The sequence below is a fragment of the Dermacentor albipictus genome, chromosome 10, assembly GCF_038994185.2.
Source record: "Dermacentor albipictus isolate Rhodes 1998 colony chromosome 10, USDA_Dalb.pri_finalv2, whole genome shotgun sequence".
In the NCBI taxonomy this organism is placed as follows: domain Eukaryota; kingdom Metazoa; phylum Arthropoda; class Arachnida; order Ixodida; family Ixodidae; genus Dermacentor; species Dermacentor albipictus.
The window spans coordinates 63084247-63105421 of record NC_091830.1 but is presented as its reverse complement, the minus strand read 5'-3'; the positions used below and the strand labels follow the sequence as shown (position 1 = coordinate 63105421).

The 21175-nt window shown below is 45.9% G+C and overlaps 1 protein-coding gene across 6 annotated transcripts in view; it reads left to right on the top strand.

Moving 5' to 3' along the window:
• The window catches only part of LOC135904197 (synaptotagmin-10-like), a 368678-nt gene that overhangs the window by 329639 nt on the left and 17864 nt on the right, over window positions 1-21175 (top strand). The window lies entirely within an intron of this gene.

Genomic DNA, 21175 nt, shown 5'->3' with positions numbered 1-21175 from the left:
TGCTGCAAGACGTGCCCAAATATCGTAAATATCGACCATTTCGGCTTAGCTGCGGCAAGCCGGTAAAAAGGAACATTTAATTAGCAATGCAACGCCTGCCTTGATTACACACTGGTGCCACACTACTGGAACAGCACAGAGGACTCACGGCGGGGTAGGGGGGGGGGTGCTGTTAAAGCTACCACTGTTTGCTTAATTGTTCACTTCACTTTTGCCCACACAAAAGCAACGTACGCATACACAGAAGGCAATGGATCAATTAGCCCAACACTTTCAAGGGAGATTAAAGAGAAAAACTAATTTTGGCCGTGTTAGTAAATTAGTTTCTATAGTGTCAAAAAAGCAACTCTTACCATAAGATGAGGCTATGAAAGAAAAAATTGGCTGTGGCTTAGCTCGGCTACGCCAGGATATACGTCGCGAAGGCTAAGGCATAGCACGGTTAGCCTTAGTTAATCTTGATTCCCAGTCCAGGTTAGTCTGGTTGTCTAGCAATGTTGCGGCTTTTAGCCAGTCGTTTGGCGCGCTGTTCGTCAGTTTCCTGGGTGATTCGTTTCCTCTTCATCCCGTTCCGATGTCGATTCCAGGCCTTCTCCTGCTTTTCAGAATTGTCGCCATCCATACTGCCGCCTCAACTGTGGTTGCGGTGCACGCGAGCTCTACCTTTTCAGTCCTCTGACATGTTATCAGGCATGTGACGCAGCTGGCATAGCGAGCGGAGGCGAACGCAACGATGAGGAACGCGGTGTGACGTCATGTGCCTCCTTGGAGCACCGCCACGGCGAAATCGCAAGTTCGCGTCCAGTAATGCTTTCGCTTTAAAAATGAGCAAAAGGGAAACAATAGATCGCAATGCGGCAATGGCGTTCTGATGCCAGTACGCCATGAAGTCACAACTATTTACATTGTCTGCTCCGGCGTAGCTAATAACTGAAAAGTAAAAGAAAAGCCAATACAGTGTGTTCTAAAACAAGCAATACAGAATTAGGCAAGCTTCACAAACTTTTAGCTAGTTGCAACGGTTCGAGTAGGACAAGTAAAGGAAATCAGGAAGGTTAACCAAACGCTGGCCTACTTCGATGTCGCTGCTTTTGGGGAAGAGCGTGCATGCGGTGACGAAGTGAAAGCAAGAGGAGTAGCTGTACGAACACGTGACGATACACGCCGAGTCTATAGATGGTCGGCGAGACTTGTGGACTTTATGTACTGAATCTATAGCACAGGGTTTCCGTTTAAAGAAAGTGCTGCAGGGAGATCTGGCGCTTCTATCTACGGGAGCTCCAAGTATGGCGATTCAGCCAGCACGGAAGGGGCGATTCACATTAGGATGCACCTAAAATTTGTTCTTTTGGCTTCCAATAGCATTGGTACTTTGCAATTTGATCCATTTCAACAAAAGATTGCCTTTGAAATGCAGCAATTTAGAGTGATAATGAATCTCCACAGAGACGTGTTGCCTTTTAGGTGTGGAATAGTCGGATTGCTTCCAAATTTAGGCAAATAATTGCATATAACCCACAATGAATACAGCTACAAATGCGTCTGAAACTACAAGCACGAATAATGGACAAATCGATGCACTATACCGTTATCGTTGCCACGGTGGCTGAACGGTCTTAGCGCCAGAGTTCCCTCTAGTAGTTTTAGTAGGACACTTTGGGCTATGTGCTAAATGTAATATTTATTTTTCTGCGTCACTGACGCGCACAGCCCAAGGTCCAAAAATTTTCGCTTCCGAAAACCGTCTCAAGTCTGAGCGGTTTACTGCCATCAGAGAGGTCCATGCTAGATGTTGCAATGGCGGCAAAGGCCAACAAAAATAATGAGACGATTTCCGCAAGCGTCATCTTAAGCGTCTCGGCCATCAGAAAGAGCGACTAGTAAGCCTTTGTACATGCTACCTCGAGCCTCAAGTGGCACAATGGTGTCGCATCAGAGCGGGGGCGTTTTGGTGCCAATTGTAGCCTTAAGAAACGATCCAGCGTATATGTGGACGACAGTTCGAGATGTTTTGGAAAGATAGACAAGTGGTGTGTCATAATTCGAGCGAAATAAATTTTTCTTCGTGTCTGTTTTGCATAAGGACATTTTAACCGTTCGGGCTTCTGCGTGGCCATTGAACTGGGCAGCCACGGCAGCGAAGTCGTTACCAGTGATGCCAGTGTGTCCTTGTAGCCACCTAAATATGATGCCGAGCCCTTTATTGAAAGTTGGATGACGCGTTAAATGATTTGGCTAATGTGCATTCATGAACGCCTGTATGCGATGAACAGTTAGCGTCATTTCTTGTAGCATTTTTCACGCTGTTGAACGCTGCCGGCTTTCGTAGATGCGTTCATGTGGTCGCTACGGAGAGTTTGACGCCAGAAACAAAGGAATTTCTTTTTCCTGGCACCGCTCCGCAATCCGACATTGCTAAAATGTATTTCATTTGTTGAACCCAATTAAGTATAGGGTTCATGTATTTCTTTGATTACAGCTGGCATGCCTAGGCTGAAAAGAAAAAAAGGAAAAAAATTCCAGCGCCGTTGGATTTCAAACTTTTGCTCGCAGATGTACGAAAGCTGCCGCACTTGTGTACTTTTTCTAGTGGCACGAAATGAGACCGGAAAGTGATGCAGAAAAAACTATTTCCCAAAAATGAAGTGTCGCCGAGTCGACTACGGGGACGTCGTCTTGATCATCCTGTGCGTTGCCAAGGAAGAAACTGCGTTCGTTCTAGACAATAACGTCGCAAAAGATGGTCGTCACCTGTTAAGTATAAATCACAAAGCCTGTTTTGTATTATGACTAGGCCGCAACATTGTTACGCATGATTCCTTATCGATTGTTTCTACTTGTATGGACACGCACCTGTACCATCTCTACAGTGATACGGGAACCAGCGCGCATGAGAAGACGAAGAATTCCCTTGAGGCACATTTAATGTTTTCGTCGTCTTTAGAATGCAAAATAGGCGGCGAATATGCCTTCCTATGCTTTCTCCTTGCACTCGTAAGAAGCTTGTTCCGTGTGGGTTCCAGCAATAAGTGGAAAATTTTAGCTAATGCTCTTGCATTAAGCCATATGGAATGGCATTCTATATAACACAACGAAATGTGTGAACTGCTGTTCTGTACAATCAGCAGTTTTATGTAGAAAGCCTTTCCATTTAGTTAAATGGAAAACGCTTGCAAACAAAAAACAACTAAATGTTTACATCTTTAGCTGAAACTTACATGGAAGAATGTTGTTAAGAGTTTAAGGCAGACGAAATTGAAACCAATGTTGCACTATCCCTGGTAGTCCAGCGGTTATGGCGCCTGCGGTGCCGACCTCGAGGTCACGTGGCTGATCTCGGCCATGGCGGTGTCAATCGAATGAGGGTGGAATGCAAGCACGCTCCTGTACCGTGCCTTGGTTGCACGTTAGGGAAGCGCTGGCGGTCAAAATTAATCCGGAGTCGACACCCACTGCAGCGTGCCTCATAATGAGATCGTTCTTATGGCACGTAAAAAAACCCGAACTTTAGCTTTTTTTTTCGCTTGAAACTGAAGCAGAAGTAGGTTAATAACGTAGTGCCGGCGTACATATATTGAAAGTCTAGAAGGCCCACAGCGCCTTAGCAACCGCGGTTGAACACGATTGGCTGAGAAGACGCCGGTGACGCTCTGGGCCCTCCGCAAACGCTGTGAGAGTACGGCGCGTCACCTAACGCCTTTTGCGCTAATTCAACCTAACCTAACCTATCGTAAGCGACACGCAAAGGCAAGAATCGTCACTGCGTGACATCACAGCGTCGCCGGCTGAGTTTCAGCCAATGGCATCCAACCGCAGTTGTCAAGGCGCTGCGCGCCTTCTATATCTTTAATATACGCTGCCGGGGTAAGGCGCACTTGGGCCCGTATACGCAAAATGCTTTTACGCCGGCATTTTGCCGCACCGGAAGATTTCACCCCATTTTTATTCCCAACTTGCTATTAGCGCAGGTGGGTGGCCAATGGCAAAAAGCACTTACGAACGAAAAGCTTCGCCAACTCAGCGCCTGAACGTTACTTTCCGTCAGTAACTCATGTTTTCTACGTGTGAGTGAGCCATGTCAGCCTGCAAGGACAAAATAGGCAAATGGTGAGGACAAACGGCTCGTACCATACATGCCAGGGAAATAATCCGAACTATAACGTGTACGCGAGAGACCAAGCACGCAAGATTGCGTGCTGAAGGCCAGCGAGCTTCCCGCGTCGCGTTGAAGCAGCCGCTCCCTGTTTCCCGGGCCTGTGTGACGCAACACAGGCGTCACGTGAACCGGCGTCCCGACCTTGAAGTTCTGAGCACAGCGCCGATCTTCTCCGCCGAGAGGGAAATACGCAGGCGATAGAAAGGGCGACAGTCGCCATGAAATCTTCTATTGCACCATGCTTACCAAAAAAGAAAAACAAAGGAAACGATCCTAATTATTCTTATTAATAGTATTACCTGAAACGGCCAGCAGTCATCAGTGACCAGTTACGAAATCCCTTTCACTTATTTACACAATTAAGAGAAAACGCGCAGCCGAGGAATGTAGTGAAGAAATGCCCACACAGAAATCGTAATCCACGGGTTTCTAGCTGCAGTTGTTTCAATTCGTGGGAATAACTATTAGATATATTACAACTACAACTTGTGCGCATCAGGCTCGGTAAAAACACGCCTTCTGCAGCGTTGTGCTGTCAACGTATGCGGCATGATATGCTCAGGTCGCGAGCACAGAGGGTGCGCCGGGGCCACAGATACGTGTAGCTCAGCTGATTCGTTCTAAACACACTGATACCTCCGACGCTTCCCATGCGATTATTACCCCATACTTGGTGACACAAAAGTATGCAGCTTAACGTTACATCGATTTCCATGACGCTAACCTAGGGTCTCTCATTTATATCTGATATCGTATATATTTCTTTTTTTTTCGTTCACATATGAGGATATCCAATGAGGTTTTCTGCAATATTAAAACAGCTACAGCCTTTGGGGTGTATATTTGGCAGACAACAACAACCGTCATCTGCCTTGCTTGCGTTTCCTTTCTTGAAAAATGATGCTCTCGCTGCTTTCCTGTCGAGAGTGCTATGTCTCGCTGATAAAGTGCATGCCGTTCGTGTCGTACCGGGCTCGCACCATTAAAGAAAGGAAATGCGGACAAGACAGATGGCGATTATTGTTGTGTGGCGAGATGTCACCCAAAGGGTGTAATATTGTTTAAGAATGTACCCTGTAAAATAATACACCGGCTTAAATGTGAATAAGGGTGTATATGCGTCTAAAGCTCACACCCTTACACCCTTTTGGGGCGTAAAGTCGCGAGTTATAAGCACATATACACCCTTTATCCACTTTTGAGGGTGTACGCCATCTTGAAGTCTAGGCTAGGTAGCGTTGCCTGACACGCGTGACACACACTCTAAAAAAGTTTACACCCTTTGGGGCTTATCTCGTCCCCCAAAAATTATCGTCATCGGCCTTGCTTGCGTTTCCTCTCTTGAAAACTCGGTGCTCGCTACTTTCCTGTTGAGAATACTGTGTCAAGCTGATAACGCGCATGCTGTTCGTTACTAAGAAGTACCGGGCTCGCATCGTTAAAGAAAGGAAATGCGGGCAAGACAGACGACGACTGTTGTTCGGGGACAAAAACACAACCCAAAGGGCGTAAACTTTTTTTAGGGTGTATAGAAACGGAGCACAAACCTGCGTGTCGTGACAGCTGTGAGCTTTTCTTGTATCTTCGCAACCACGAAATGCGGAACATCGCAAAGGCAAACCGCCTGAAGGTGAGCTCGAACTCGCATTCTCCAGGTGTCTATTATTCAGAGTATGACTATACCACGTGGATAAATCAATCTAATGGCCCTCTTTTGAAAATAACACCGCAAGGCAAACGTGCCACGTGAGTTTGTTTACGACGAAAGGGAAAGTCGAAAGCTTTCATCAGTATGTGGTCTCTATCCGCGTCTTAGTGATATGCCGAGGTATGACTCCCCAATGAGCTCAAATCAAACGTTATGCTTGAGCAGCCCTTCCGGAATCCTAAAGGTGACAGGGCACTGCTGAATACGCAGCGAGCCTGAACGACGACGGAAGCTCAGTAAAATTTGCCCGGAAGGCATGGAAGCCGAACTCTAGTGCATGTTTCACTGCCTTCGGATTCCCGCCACAGGGACTGCTTTCCATTTTTTTACGAGTCGCCTTGTAGACCGCGAAAGTTGGGGAGCCTATTATGTTTGAAGAAGTCGGCAGGAGGGAACTTCGAGAGTGCTCGTTGGGATAGATACGCGAAAATGAGATCCTGTCTCACCCTCCCCCCCTCCACCCACTTCCTCTCATTATACAAGCACGGAACGCATCTACGCGATGTTGTGAAAGGAATATGTTTGCGCGAAGTTTGCCACGCCTCCGTTGGTACGTGGCGTGACAAAAACGCGCTCCAACGGCCGGAGGGCACCGTATGCCGAGCTTTCTTAACGGCAAATTGTTTTTTTTTTCTGCACGTTTCTTCCGGACTGAAAATCTGAAAGGCTAAGACGATGATGACGAATACGGGAAAGAAACGAAGATGGCGGATCCCACGTGTCAAGAGAAAGGTTATTTCATGTCTGTGCAGTTGTTACGCAAACATATCACTAAATGCGGAAATGCAACGACACAAATAGAATTGAGCATTATATTTAATGCTAATAGCATTAATGCAATGCATTGTTTATTCTGACGTAGCGCAATCACGTAAATGTAATATAGTGAAGGAAATGTTTTTGATGCAGTTGCTACCTGCGTTTCAACGCGACAGGAATGCCTCTTGTTCTTCTTGTCCATTCGGGCACAGATGCAGTGGAACGTACCCTTTCTGAGGCATTGGCCGAGAAAGGGCGCATGCGTACTGGCATTCACCCAGAGGTCAATGTTTTCCATTAGAACACACACCCAGGGACACATACCTCGTGGGATAAGAAATGTCGAGGGAGGAAGCAAAGAATGCGCACCGCTTTGAAAAGTGCAGGCAAGACGTGAACATTCAATGGCTGCATTGAGAAAGGACTCGACAGAAAGGGGCATCGTATTGCTGTGACTTTAACGCATTCAGATACCTTGTGTTTTTCCATAGCGAAATGGGGGAACTGTTTGCCATGTTTCGAATGCGTCTAATCTACTGACTGCGCGCAAGCACGGTAACTTTGTGCTTACTTCATTCGGGGCCGTGTACTAGGCACAATTTTTTTGTCATCAGATCAGTGGTTCATCATCACCATCATCAGCCTGGTTACGCCCCCTGCAGGGCAAAGACCTCTCTCATACTTCTCCAATTACCCTCCAACTATCAGTGGTTCTAAAGTGCGAATTACAAACCTGAAATGGTAACCCTGTAACCGTGGTAAGAAAATGGTTATCTGAGCAAAAGCTAAACACTGTACACGTGTTAATGCAGTGTCATGGCGAAAACACTCGGCTAGTAAATTTGGTACTGTAGAATCGCCGCGCTATTGCTGCAGGAGTTATACCAATTAAGTGGACGTGCATTGAGCGCTCGCAGGCACGGAGGACTAAGAAGCAAGCAAATCTTACAGAGTCACAGAAACGCTTTAATAATTGTGATGTTCCGGCGAAGAAGAAGAAGACAGAAGAGACAAGAACAGCAAGGGGGAAGAGAAAGAAGTGATCAAGATGGATACCTGTAAATAAATGAGTATATTTTAACTCGTACTTTATAATAATCAAGAAACCGTAGTATCCATTAGCGAATGTGACATTAGCATGTTGTATTGATTTAGGTATGCTTCCAAGGTAGCCAGAGGCCTAAGTGTTGAGCTACAATCACGAAGTCTTGCTTAGTAACATTTCTGTACAGTAAGACGGTGCCTCTTAAGCGGTTCTTTCGATATGCTGTGGTGGGACGCGCTCGTGTGGCTTTTTTAAGGCGCAAGCCTTTAGTGCCTGGTTGCTATGGCTCATACCCAAAAAAAGCCGCGTCTTGTCGAGTGCTTCCAAAAGAGATACCGTTACAGTCGAGTTGTTTCAAAGAAGCTGACGAGTGATACAAAAAGTATCATCAGCAGCAATTGCTAACGCCCGAAAAAGAAACAATCTATAATGGCTCATATCCCCGTAACTAAGTGATGATACGATGGCTGAATATTAAAGTACGAAAGAAAGCACGCAAGAAGCATTAGGTAGTGCATTAGGTGCTCGCATGTGTCATTGAAGAAATCGACCTACTGCGCAATACGTTTACTTCACACTGCAGCTCCTTATGTCTTGCTAGAAGTCTGGTCACTCCGATCAAATAAATAAATGCATTACCACGTGTGCAGCAGGCTTTAGCCTTCACGCGTTACAGGGGTGTAACGTGCTGCCCATTTCTGTTCGTTCTTTTGTTTCTTCGTGATGGGTATCTCCACTGGGCAGTAAGCGGTTAGGTTACCATGGCCAGTAAAGATTACCCAGGCCTGTAATCAATGACTGAATGCCCCCTCCTATATACATATAAAGGAAACCTCGGCAATATTACGTATGTTAAACATATTTTGGTGTTGATGCCTACAACCATGAGTGTTATACGTTTGACAGGAGAAAATTTCAGATTCCCAGTAAAAATTACCCAACATCGCGAACCAGTGTAACGCAAATATCGCGTGTGATAGTCATACTCAACTTAACTCAGCGCATTAGACCAACTGGTTCGAGTTCATCGATTTTGGCAGTTCATCGTTTATGCTAACTCATGCTTTATAGAATCCGTAAGTGTGCGCGCATTCCCATCATTATTATTTATAAACGGTTCAACTTGCTGTGAACGCAAGGAAACTTCTTTAAAGTATTCATAAGCTAAGTTACTGTGGCGGAGTCTAATACGTGCAGCGGTATAGCGTGGGTTGGTCATGAAAACTTCATGAACATGGGCACTTTAGGAAGCCGTGTTTACCTTCGGCGTACACGTGCCTTGCTAAGCCTCTTTTCCCATTCACTGCTCATACAGCTGGCGACGGATTCCAGAAACTGTGCCGCGTTAACAGCTTCACTAATGTTTTGAAAACACGCCTAAGCAGCTTCCGCATCTCAGAAACGCCTCAGGTCAAACAGAGTGCCCGTTTCGACTTCATTATTCAGCAGTAGTATGGAATGGCCAGACCACTGTCCAGTGTGCTCGGGAGCTTTCGCCTGAGTTTGTCTTGAGTGGCGACGCTTCTCGAACACTGAACATGAGCTACGTGAAGCAACCAATTGAGTGTATAACTTGCAGTACTAGTGCGTCAGTGTGAGGGCGAGACGATTGGAAAACATTGGGTGAGGGATTGGCTAACACAGCCCTTCAATTACCCGCCGCGGTTGCTGAGTGGCTGGGGTGTTGGGCTGCTGAGCACGCAAGGTAGCGGGATCGAGTCCCGGCCACGACGGCCGCATTTCGATGGTGGCGAAATACGAAAACGCCCGTGTACGTAGATTTCGGTGCACGTTAAGGAACCGCAGGTGGTCGAAATTTCCGCAGTCCTCAACTACGGCGTGCTTCATAATCAAAAAGTTGTTTTGGCACGTAAAACCCCATAATTTAAATTGAAGCCCTTCAATTCGCAATCTCTTGGTTCGACGTCGGGATAATGTGAGTAATCTCTCATACTTGACCCTCACGCGGCATCAGAGCCTATTATTGCAGCTTTCAAATTAAACACTGTTTCTACTCAAGGCATCATCATTGTCTAGAAATGTAACACAATTATTGTAGTAGCCGTGTCTTTAGGTCTCATTTGGCCCCAGACTGCAAATCACAAAGCGTTTTCAACCTGGGTTTTAATTCTTTACTCCTATCTATGTAAAACAGGAGAACATGGCATCGTCTACGTTCAAACAAATGAATGAAGTGCTGCAAATGCAGTTGACATCAGAGTACGTTGATAGAGAGAGATAGAGAGAGAGAAATTTAATTGAGTAAAATAAAGCAAATGAAATAACGGTTGGCTTCCTAGATGCATTGCTGATTTCACTTGTGTAGTCCGGAGATACCTCTTTGATCGCGGAAAATTTCAATGGGCGGACAATGTCCGCGCGAAAATTCTCAAATCAGAAGCGAGCAATCTGTAAGAGAAGTATCAAAAGAAGCTGAAGAACCTGGAAACTTTCAGCTGTGCAAGTATTGAGAGCGGGGTATCAACAGCAACTTTCGTTCGCAGTAACCACTTTATTATTTATATTCGCAGACATGCGTTCGGCGGTTACTTGACGTCCAATGACATCAACGAAGGCAAGCATCAATCCAGGCATATCCAGTCATGTTTATCTGTGTGTGCGGTGTCTGACACTGCGCACGAAACATATACGCAATAACAGCGTACTGTGTAGCATAATCTAAAAAAATTGTTAAAGCAAGCGTCTCTGCACCTTCCGCGAGGTAAATCCATTATTTCCTTTCTTGTTAAGCAGTGGCGACGTATGCCTGACTTAAGTGAAATCGGCACTTAAATGCACTCATCTTCTGTTGTCCGTGAGAACCCTACAACGTCATGGCGCCTCGCCACGTTGTTTATTTTGTTTGTTTGCTTTATCGAGGTCGTTGCCTCCTCTAGCGTCACGGGAAGTGCTCGTTAGCGTTTCGTGTGCTTAGCGTCCCGTCTGTGTGCGACGCCCCGGAAGATCAATCCAGTCGAAGCGCAATCACGAGAAGCAGGCAAAGTCTGAAGGTCAATACTGGCATGCAAATTCGCGCTTATATATTGTTGAATTTATTTCTGCGTTTTCAACCGAGCGGTGAGTTCAGCAAACTTTAGATTCCCTGCGTTCCGCTACTGAACTGTACACCCTGAGAACAAAACAAAACGGCGAAATAATTACAATGCGGATTTGTTGCAGAGCCTCGGCGGCTTTGCAACGTCATTTTTGCTGCTGCGGAAGGCTAATTAATTTATGCTCTCATGGAGTCAGTGCACTTTGATGAGAGTACGGCCTGCTGTAACCAGCGCCCATCATGCGCCATGCTAGACGCTCAAACTTTCTCTTGTCTGACCAAAATTAATTAAATGCTTCAGTGTTTGTGTGCGTGCGATGAACTATGTCGTGAGAAAGTGAAACAGCACTCTATGCATATGAGGCAGTCCCTACACGTGTTCATAAACAAGGACGCAATTTCGACATTTGCTTGCGTCGGCACTCTCGACAGGTCGCACAAACTCTTCCAAAATCTGCATTCAAAAACTAAAGCAGAAGAAAGAAAATTCAGAAAGAAAGAGGCTCATTTACTGCAGCAGCGGTATTCCCCACTTGGAAAACCGCCATCTTGTTTTTGCTTGTTTGCCTCCTCTTCGCATAACGCCATTCACCCAATAAGGAGGCGTTCTCCCAAGAAACCAGTAGTTTGAGGCTCTATAGGCAGGCGGACACAAGGCTTGCCAAGAAAGTTACCGCAGCCATAGAAATAATGAACCATTTTCCGCTAATTTACGTGAAAATAATCGCGCTTTGGGCGTATACGTGGAACCTACAGATTTGAAGCTCGTCATCGTCGAAGGTCATTCCGTTTCGTAAGCTTTAATGCGACAGTGCTTAAAACTTTCAGAGTTGTCTGGTTCAGAGTATTTATCACGCCATCGACCGAATAGCACCTTCCCGTGCACATCACACGTACTCCTGCAGAACTTCTCCTTCACCTGAGTGTGAAGAGAAACAGAACCGTTCCAAGTGCAGTTGGGTAGCAAGATACGCTGAACATTGAGGTATCGCCCATTTTGAAATTATTTTAATGCCTAAACATTCTTTGTCAAGATCCCCAGCCCTGTGCCGCGAAAAGTGTAAAGCGTTGTACTTGCAGAAAAATGCGTAATTTTGGAAAGTTAAGGCTTTCAATTGTTATGATGGTGTAAATGTAGTTGATTGGTAGCTTTTTCAGCGAAACGTAACAATTTAAAGAAATAAAAAGACTAAAATGAAGAATAAAATATCCATTTCTAATTTTTTTTTGTTATGGGGCTTCACGTGTCAAAAGCGCTTTCTGGTTATGCGGCACCTAAAAATACCCATAGAAGTACATAGGGCTCCCCAGAAAATGCACGGAGAAGCTTGTAGTAGGTGTGGGACAAGTGAAACATGGGGTTTGGTCAACTTGATATTAGGTATTGGGTCACTTTGAAATCCGGAGCTGTGCCAAACGAAATTTGGGTGTGAGCCAAGTTGAAGTTTGAGGGTGGGTCAACTTAAATTTTGGGGTGAGCCAAAAATGCGTAAGTGGGCCAATTTGAAATTTTTGCGTGGGTCAACGTGAAACTTGTGGGTGGGCCAACTTAAATTAGGGGGTGGGCCAACGTAAAATCTTGGACATGGGCCACTTTGAAACTTGGGCATGGACCAAACAACACATGGAGGTGGGCCAACTTGAAATTTGAATGTTGCCCAATGAAATCTGGGGTTCGCACAACTGAAATGTAGTGTGTGGCCTACTTGAGTTTTGGGCGTGGAACTAGTTGAATTTGAGCGTGGGCCAGCTTGAGATTTTGAGGTGGCCCAACGTGCAATTCAACGCTGCTGAGCGTCCTTCGAGTTATGAACACCTCGCGGGCAAGCGAGCACGTTGAAACGCTTGCGGTATTTCATTGGGCCTTGCCGAGACACACTCAGAATGCAGGCGAGAACTTGCCTAACACAGGCTTATAGCAGAGCGGCAGGGACGGTGACGTGGCGTCGCGTCGTTGCACCTACGCAACGTCTCGTGCGCTGTACTGCGGCAGCTGGCGTTCCCTTTCGAACGCTCTACTCAGTCAAGGCGTGCTCTTGTCCGGCGTTGCAGCTCAATCGGTACGATTGCATTGAATGCACCCGTTGCGGCGAGGTCTGGCAATTGTTTGCTAAAGCCTAAGCATTCTTTGCCACCGGAAGGGCCATGCGTAGACACGCATCAGCTAGGAAAAGCAAGCAAGCAGAAGTAAGCAAAAACGAAACCACAGCCGAGCTTAAGAATGCCCACGGATTAGTAGACAGTTCTCGGAATTTCTGTATCTTTTTTAACCACAGCGAATCAATGCTGCAGCGGTTGCGATTGCACAGAAGCTTCGTGCCTGATTCGACATTTCTTGAGCAGTCGGTGCAAGGGACTAAATGATTCTTTCTTCCCCGAATACAAGCGGCAGCTGATGCAACAATAAAGGGGACTAAGAATTATTACAATACAAGTTCGTTGACTTGTTATAACCTATTCATTGCACAAATACGAAGATGAAAACACTGTATTTTTTATGAGAGCGCTGTTTTGTGTGCTTATCGTGCCACCGTTACCGCCGCCACCGTAACTGGCGGCGCGATGCCTCTCAAACCAGTGTTTCTGCTGTGTTTTTCGCCGCAGTCCTAGCGCCTTGAAACGAAGTTGAATAAAGAATTCTTTGGTGGTTGTTGAGGTGCCATATCTTTTTAAGTCCTACTGTGAATGTGTAACAATCACTTCGAAATGAATCCACTCAGTATCGGGTACCTTGATGTAACCGAAAGCAAAACGTTACCGTACCATCTAATTTCTTTTTTTTATTTCATGGTCTCCAGAAGGCAGCAATGATTGATGCTATTGCAGAACCACTGCTAACAACTAAAGGCGTTTACATGAAAACATATAAATATATATGGGGTTTTACGTGGCAAAACAACAATCTGCTTATGCGGCACACCGTAATGGGGCACTCCGGAATAATTTTCCAACACCTGGGGTTCTCTAACTTGAAACTAAATCGAAGTACACATGCGTTTTTGCATTTCACGCCCACCGAAATGCGGCCGCCGGAGTTTTTCATGAACGAAACATTCAAGTTTATGCGATATACGAGAACTCTATAGAACCTTGTTATTCATTTTTGTTCTTTGATTTATTTTTGAATTAGCCTTATCACTGACACATAGTGGGTTTTGAGCTATCGGCCACTTTGCGCGTCCGGTAATATGTAGTGCATCTCGCAGGTGACATATGATCTGAGAGTCATGGTGTCTGCGTGTTCATGTATCTCGGAGGAAACAGCTGACAGTAAGCGCACGCAGCATTGCTCGTGCAGACTGCGCATTGATTCGCAGCAGTCATTCCCTGCGTTCACTTTGCAAAGATGGCTGCCTTGAACGTCAGTCAAACGCGGTGTCCTCGTCACTGTGCTCGTTTGCATTGTGGTAATGCCACTGTCGTATATTCATTTCGCCGCCATCGTGCCCTCTCGCAGTCGTCATTGTGATGTCTATTTTCTGTTTTAGTGCCGTCGTTGTCATTGTTTCGTCGCTGCCGTCGTTATATGCTTTACGGACTTCGCGCACTATTGCAGGAGTTCCGTGCAGTGTTATACAATATGCGGGGCAAGTCCGAGTAGTTACGGCGGTCGAGCTGCTGGAATCACTGAAGTCTGTAGATCTTATTTTTCTTTTTCCTTTAAGGTACTTTATGAATTGATGTACGTACGGGCAGGTTCAAAAGCTTGCGAAATTCAGGTATCGCGAGAACGTTTAATATCAGCCCGACTCAAGAAATTAGGTACTTAACAGGAACGCACAACGTTGTCCGCATACACTAATACAGCTCACACGTTTGAAATGCAGCCTGCGTGCTCAACCTCCGGCTGTGCTCCTACTCAAATGCCGCATGCCGTGAACGTTTGATTCTGCTTGCATCTGCATGTTGTTAAAACCGCCATTGAAATACTAAGTTAATGCGCAGCGAAATAGTGAAGGGTGACATCGTGCTCCTCCTCGGTTTTATTGATGCTCATGATTGTCGCGATCGAGGATTTGTTGTACGTTTGCATTCATCTACCTGTAACAGCCAGAAAATGCACGCAATCCCGAAAATGAGCAAATAAATAGGGAGTATCGGAGTCCCAATATTTCCTTATTTACCACGTTGTCGACCTCGCGGTTTGCGAGTAGGTATTAAAGCAGTTGCCTGGTATGGCGTTTTGGTTCTAACTCACAGGTATGTGCGTATTCTCTACCTACATCATGCCTTCACCAGGACGGAGGACCACGAGCTATTTCCTAATGGAGCTTATAAAACTGCAACTGTTGATTAGGCATATCTTTTCACGTAATTGCGTGAGAAGGTTTTTATTTACACGCCTATATGGCGTTGAAAAACGACAGTCTTGAACTTTGCCTTTGGAACCAAGTGTGTAGTAGGGTGCGTAATTGAAATGTTGACTGTACGGAACCTTTTGCTCAATCAACTGGTATTCGTAGCTTGTGCTGGCAGCTATCCCCACCTGTTCATATTGATAACTTCATAACTATGGCAGTTTCAAGTTCTCTGCTGCAGGCAATATTTTCTGTTATGTATGCACAAAAGAAAAACCACTCTGTAAGTAAAGACAACTTGTTGGTCCTATGAAGAATCAAATAATAAATATAATAAACGACCGCACATGTAGGATTTCCCCGAAACTGTCGCGTGTTTCGTAATGCGAAATGCTGTTTACCTAGAAATAGTCGGGCGAATAGCACAAGGTCGGCACAAAACGTCACCTTAAAAAAATAAATATGTTGCAGCTCTAGTCCAATCTCTCCTCCGTGGCCTGTTTCCGTTCCACAGAAACGTCGTCCAAACACGAGTGTGCATAATCGCCACCAGTATGTGTGTGACAGCTCAGATTTTGAGCGTATCCATATGCAACAAGAAATCAAGGGTGGGAAACGCAAACAGCGTCAGTGCGGAAAAACATAAAAGAGCTACAGAAACTGTGTACATAGGCCTTGCCATAAGTCTGTGTGGCTCAACAAGTGTTAGCCGGCAAGAATACAGCAGGCAAAAGTAGCCGCATTTCGACATACAGATAGAAATCCAGGTTGCCTTACGGATCAGAAAGAAATTCTGTTTCGTCAGTGGGGATATGGACAAAGCTAATATTGATATTTCACTTTCGATTTGCCTTTAGTTCGCGGAACGAACCGAAATTAGCCGTGGTCCAGGCTTGTGAGATGAATACTGGCTTGCACAAACAACAAACAAGGGCAAAGTTTGTTGACTTAAGACCGCGCTGATTTAAAAGAAAAAAAACAGTGGAACCAAAGAGGTAAGTTTATGGCACCATGGCTCTTGGGAAGGGTAATGTGGAAACAAAGAGATATTTGATGTGGCAACGAAACTTATGGTTACACAACAGAAAACACAGCTATGAAGAAATAATAAAAAAACGTGCAACGGAACAACTATTACTTGATTATTTGTTGTGGAAAAAGCGCGCCATGATTGGCAGTGCCAAATCGCATTGCCTTTTCACCCTCACGTGTACTACCATCATCATCGGCATCTTCATTGTACGAATCCCTGCAAACATTGCAAACCATTGTGACGGGGCAGATAATGGTGTCCTGCCTTAATCATAGGCAGATAAAATATAGAGAACCTCACTCACTGACAATTGGTAGGTCCAGTTTAGGACTCCTTCGGCCATGCGACTGACCAAAGTCAGACCCAACTTGGCTAACTCGAAGTCAGTCACTAAAATGAGGCGACAGCGCTGGCGAACTCAAGCTTATTCGGGCATAATTTCTAGGATAACTGACTGACTCAGGCTCATCGAATCGCGGACTCAGACTCACTGCTGCTACGGAAATTGCCGACTCAGGCTTACTTGGCCAATGCTTAAGGCCTCGTAGCTCCCCCGGACTCAACACTACAAGCTCATATTAATTGTAGCTGCTAGGCTCACAGTAAAACCTAAATGTAATGTTTAGAGTAATTGTAACATTTGTGGGTTTCGATGACCCGATTTAGGCGCGGCAGAAATGCGTGTGCCACTGTCATTGGGAGGGGGGGCAGAGAAGAAGGGGGGAATACAGGTTCTCAAAAGCTGTGAGATCACATATTTCTTGTATACTGTTTTTTTATTGGTACAATAACAGTCCCTTCTTCACTGATGTTCCGTGCTATGTCCCGCTGGCTCCACTGATGTCTTTTCGATTGTTAATTTCAATAAAGCGATTCTAGTGTATCCGATGGTGGTCAGCTATGCACTCTTAATCTTGTTCTACATGAGTTCTACATTTTGCAAAATGTGCCACTTAGTAGAACTAAGTTCCCATATTGTTACAGATGGGTTCCAGTAAGCGCAACATAGTTTGAAAAACGACCCACTTATTTAGTGAAATTTATGTGGAAGAAGATGGAGAGTGTATAGTAGACTTAAAGAAGCGCATATTAGAATTGTGTTCGACGCTACCAACGACGTTGGAATCCTGCTATAAGCACAGAGGCGGGAATATCTAAAAAAGCGGGTAGAAACTATCGACAATGATTTCAAATCTAAGCGGGTGGCCCGAACGAACGATAGTGAGATAGCGAGAGAGAAAGAGAACGAACATTTTCTTCGCCGAGTCCGACCACCGACAAATGCTCGACCACAAACCAGCCACGAGAAGGACCAAAAGAGCCAATGAACGCTATTCGCCTTATAAATGCAATAAAACAAGAGCACGAAGTGGCTGCATGCTTCCCCGGCTGAACAAACACCTCCCAAGGATAAATGACAACAGCGATGACAAAAACCGCTAAAACACCAGCTAGACGAAATCGAACAAGTATCTTTTCATGGAGAAACGACAAGAGCTATGACAAAAACCTCAACAACGCCAGCAAAACGAAATACTGCTGCCAGCTGTGTTGCAGGAGTTCCCGTTTGCCATTTGTCGTACTCGGCCCTGAAGATCAGGCTGCGGTAGTTTCCGGCCACATGGTGGGCCCAGGCCCAAATCACAGCCAGACAGCAGTACGTGAGGCTAAGTTAGCTGGAAGCATGCAATTTGTGGGTAAAATATGCGGGCGTTGTTTAAGATGCCACGGGAGCCGCGCGGCCCTGCTGCAATGATCGTAACCGCGTGAGCCGTCGAAGTTTCTGGCTTCATAGTGCAGTACTTCATATCAGCGATCACTCTTTTTTCGACAACTGCGTGCTTAGAATGCTACTAAACGTATTTGGAAGGCATTTCAGCGCAATAAGACAAGAACAAAACGACAAAAACCGCTGTAGCGCGCCGCGGTGTCTTTTGTCTTCCTCTAACCCCTGCTTGCTTGCGCTGCAATGTGTTGCACGTTTATCGGACATAGTCATTTTTTTTTCTTTTCTCTTCGTGTTACAACACCGTCACCACACAGCAGTGGGTGCTACAAGGCCAACTGTTTCGAGATGGTCCTAAAACGCCAACCGCCATACTCGGCGTTTTGCCCAGTGATTGCTCAAGTATCATTTTAAGAAGAGACATGTTGAAGTGGAAATTGTCGGCGTGAGTCAATGGGTTCATAAATAATTCAGTGCGCCTCTGCACACGAAAAGTGCCTTTTTTCTCTACGTTGTGCTGCGTTGGTCGCCGCTTTAACGGCTCTAAAACGGCACCGCAACCTTTGCTGAAGAGATCCGTTCCGGAGTTTTACACTCTTAGACACCGCAAGCCTACCTGATTGGTCACTTTCGGCATAGCGACTGGAAACGCGGCGTGAAAGCGTTATTTTCATCACGGCATAAAGGAAACGCCTCGCACCTCTTGGAAGTAAAAAATTTCGCGCAGGGTCATGGGACGCCATACGGGTGGCAAAATCCCTCGACACCTATCGTTACTATCGTGTTTCACTCTCGCATTTGCACACTTCTTGGAGACATTGGGCCGCTAGGTAGTTCCTGCGCAGCATTAGTCTTTTTATGTGTGCTATTTCTGGCGTGGTTGGAGCAGGGATGGCGTGGGGCAACTTCTATACGTGCTCGCAGACCAACGAGCCACCTTTGATGTCATTTTTGATCAGCTATGGCGTATCGTGCAGAATTTCGTATTGAGAGAGAGTGAGAGAGTTTTTTGCTGAAATACCCAGACCAAAACCAGCGCCATGTAGTGCCCACATGCTACTCTGCATAAGGAAGGGGATCGGGGACAGAAAAGGCCCTAGGAGGAGGAGGGCAAGAAAGGGAAAGAAACAAGAACAACTGTGATTATTGTACGTACATATGAGCCAATGTTGGTGGTACAACCGGATGACGCGTGTAATGCGGCTCGCAAGACTCGCGAGCTCCCTCTATCACAGCGGAGCGCTTAAGGGGCATTTCGCAGCTGTTTTCATGCGGAGCAGCCTCTTGTGCGCCGGCGCGATTGGTTCAACCAGCAAGGAAACCTGCGCCAGAATACAAAAAGTTTTCCTGGGCAGCGTAATTATGAATGGTTGCAAAATAAAACTTGTCGTAACTGTACCGTACTCCAATTAAGGTGTTCTTTTCTCTTCTTCTTGGCGAAAGGGGGGGGGAGGGGGGGGGGGCACTTTTTTAATGCCTGTAATTCGTAATTTGCGTCTCACGTCACGCTTTACCGGCTCCAAGATGGGGGTATGCTACTAGTCTTTACGACAGCGTCGGGGAAAATTGACAAAGTGGTCAGTCTCACAGACTGCCTTGGTGCCCCGTATGAGTATGACCATGGTGTAGGTGATTCATCATCGCTTAAATATAGCCAGAAAACAGATCCCTAGTACCAAAAGCTCCCACGCACAACTTGTACGTCTTTGATGTATCAATCGCTCAAGTTGCCATACATCTGTGAAGGATTTCTTAACTTATATCGTTCGTGTATAGGAAACCGATCACATTCCTTAAAGTAAAATACCCTTCGCTCCATGTTAGATTTCCGTCTTCGCCTCTATTATGCATCGGTTCCCAGCCATCGTTTCCCAAACTTTTTTAAAGCATAACCTGCTATGGATTCAATCCAATAGCCGTTTCGGTTGGCGATGTTGTCCGCCGCCGTCTTTGTTGTCCGTCGCAGCTGTCGGCAGGAATTAGAAAAACGAAATCCAGTTCCCGGCGGCATCGAACACAGGCCCTCTGCATTGGAGTCGGCTGCTCTGCCACTTAACCAGGCCAGCGCTTTCCAGCTGCTGCCGAAACACGCCTTGTACAGGCATCCTAGCGTGCTAGGGAGGCAGGGGATGTGAGATGCGCGCCGCCTAGCGTCGGTACGTGCACACTTCGCATGGCATTTGCATTTTATTGCATCAGGTGGCACGTCAGGCAGGCGTTCAATCGTGTCGTGCAACTTTCCATGTGATGTGAAGGGCGCGCAGCGGAGCCACGATGCGTGCAAACTTTATATTGTAGTTGTGTTGTATTTCATAACGTTTCACAACATGTATGACAGTTGCATCGTGTCGTGCCACGTGTCAAGGGATGTGACATGTGCGCCGCGTATTCTCAATACCTGCGTGCACTCTTCGGTATATGTTGCGGCACCTCCTAGTTATGCACGAACCACTGCTGAAGAAGCGTATCACAAGCGCGCGGTTGGAACCTGTCAACGTTGGGCTTAGCAGGCCGCTGTGCAGAGAGCAGCACAAAACGCAGCTAGCCGTCGACAACGGGATGACAGTTTAGTTCGTTCTGAGGAAGGCGAGTCGAAGAGACTTCGCCGCGAAGACGCTGTATGTAGTGCGTACTGCCGAAAATATGGAACTCAGTACGTGCAGTTACCGTCTTGAAACAGTTTACGAGGGTCTCCTGTGGAGCCACTCCTCTACCTTATGCTGTGACTCTACTCCGTGTGGCGTGCAGGCTTGTGGCTTATTTTTGCTGCCCTTACAACGCTTTCAATTCGGGAATGTTATACGACAGCTGAAATAACCTTTTCTTCATTTTTTTTCACATGAAAAAGCCAATGCTTAGATAAGTACAAAAGGCTGCTGCTTAGCTAGGTGCCTAACATAAATCTTTTCCTTATCTTGAGGTACCATACAGGCATAAAAGTTCAACAAAGTTCAACGTAAGAAGTCCACATGAAGCTCAGCATGAAAACAAGCAGTAGTCTCGCATTTACGTACAAAAATATGCCAGTTTTGTTACGTCATGCCGGTCAAATGCTTGAAATATTGTAAAGCTAAACAGGCAAGCGAACTTTATGTCATCGCAGTGATGCGCCATGCACAAAAGCATCTTGCTGTACAGCACGAAAAACGTCGCGATGATGTCGCAGATGTGATTGCACAAGAGCGATGACATGAGCATCGTCAAATGCTGGTACACTTACAGTACACAAACGTATACTCCTGTAGCAGAGCTCTTCGGCAACTGAACTTGACAAAAACGGACATTTCCTCGCAAGATAGAAAAGCCGTATTTTTACCCCATTCAAGGCCATTAGTTTTGAATTGTACGCCATCTGCTAAGTTTGACTGCAACGCGTTGTAATGACTGTTATACAA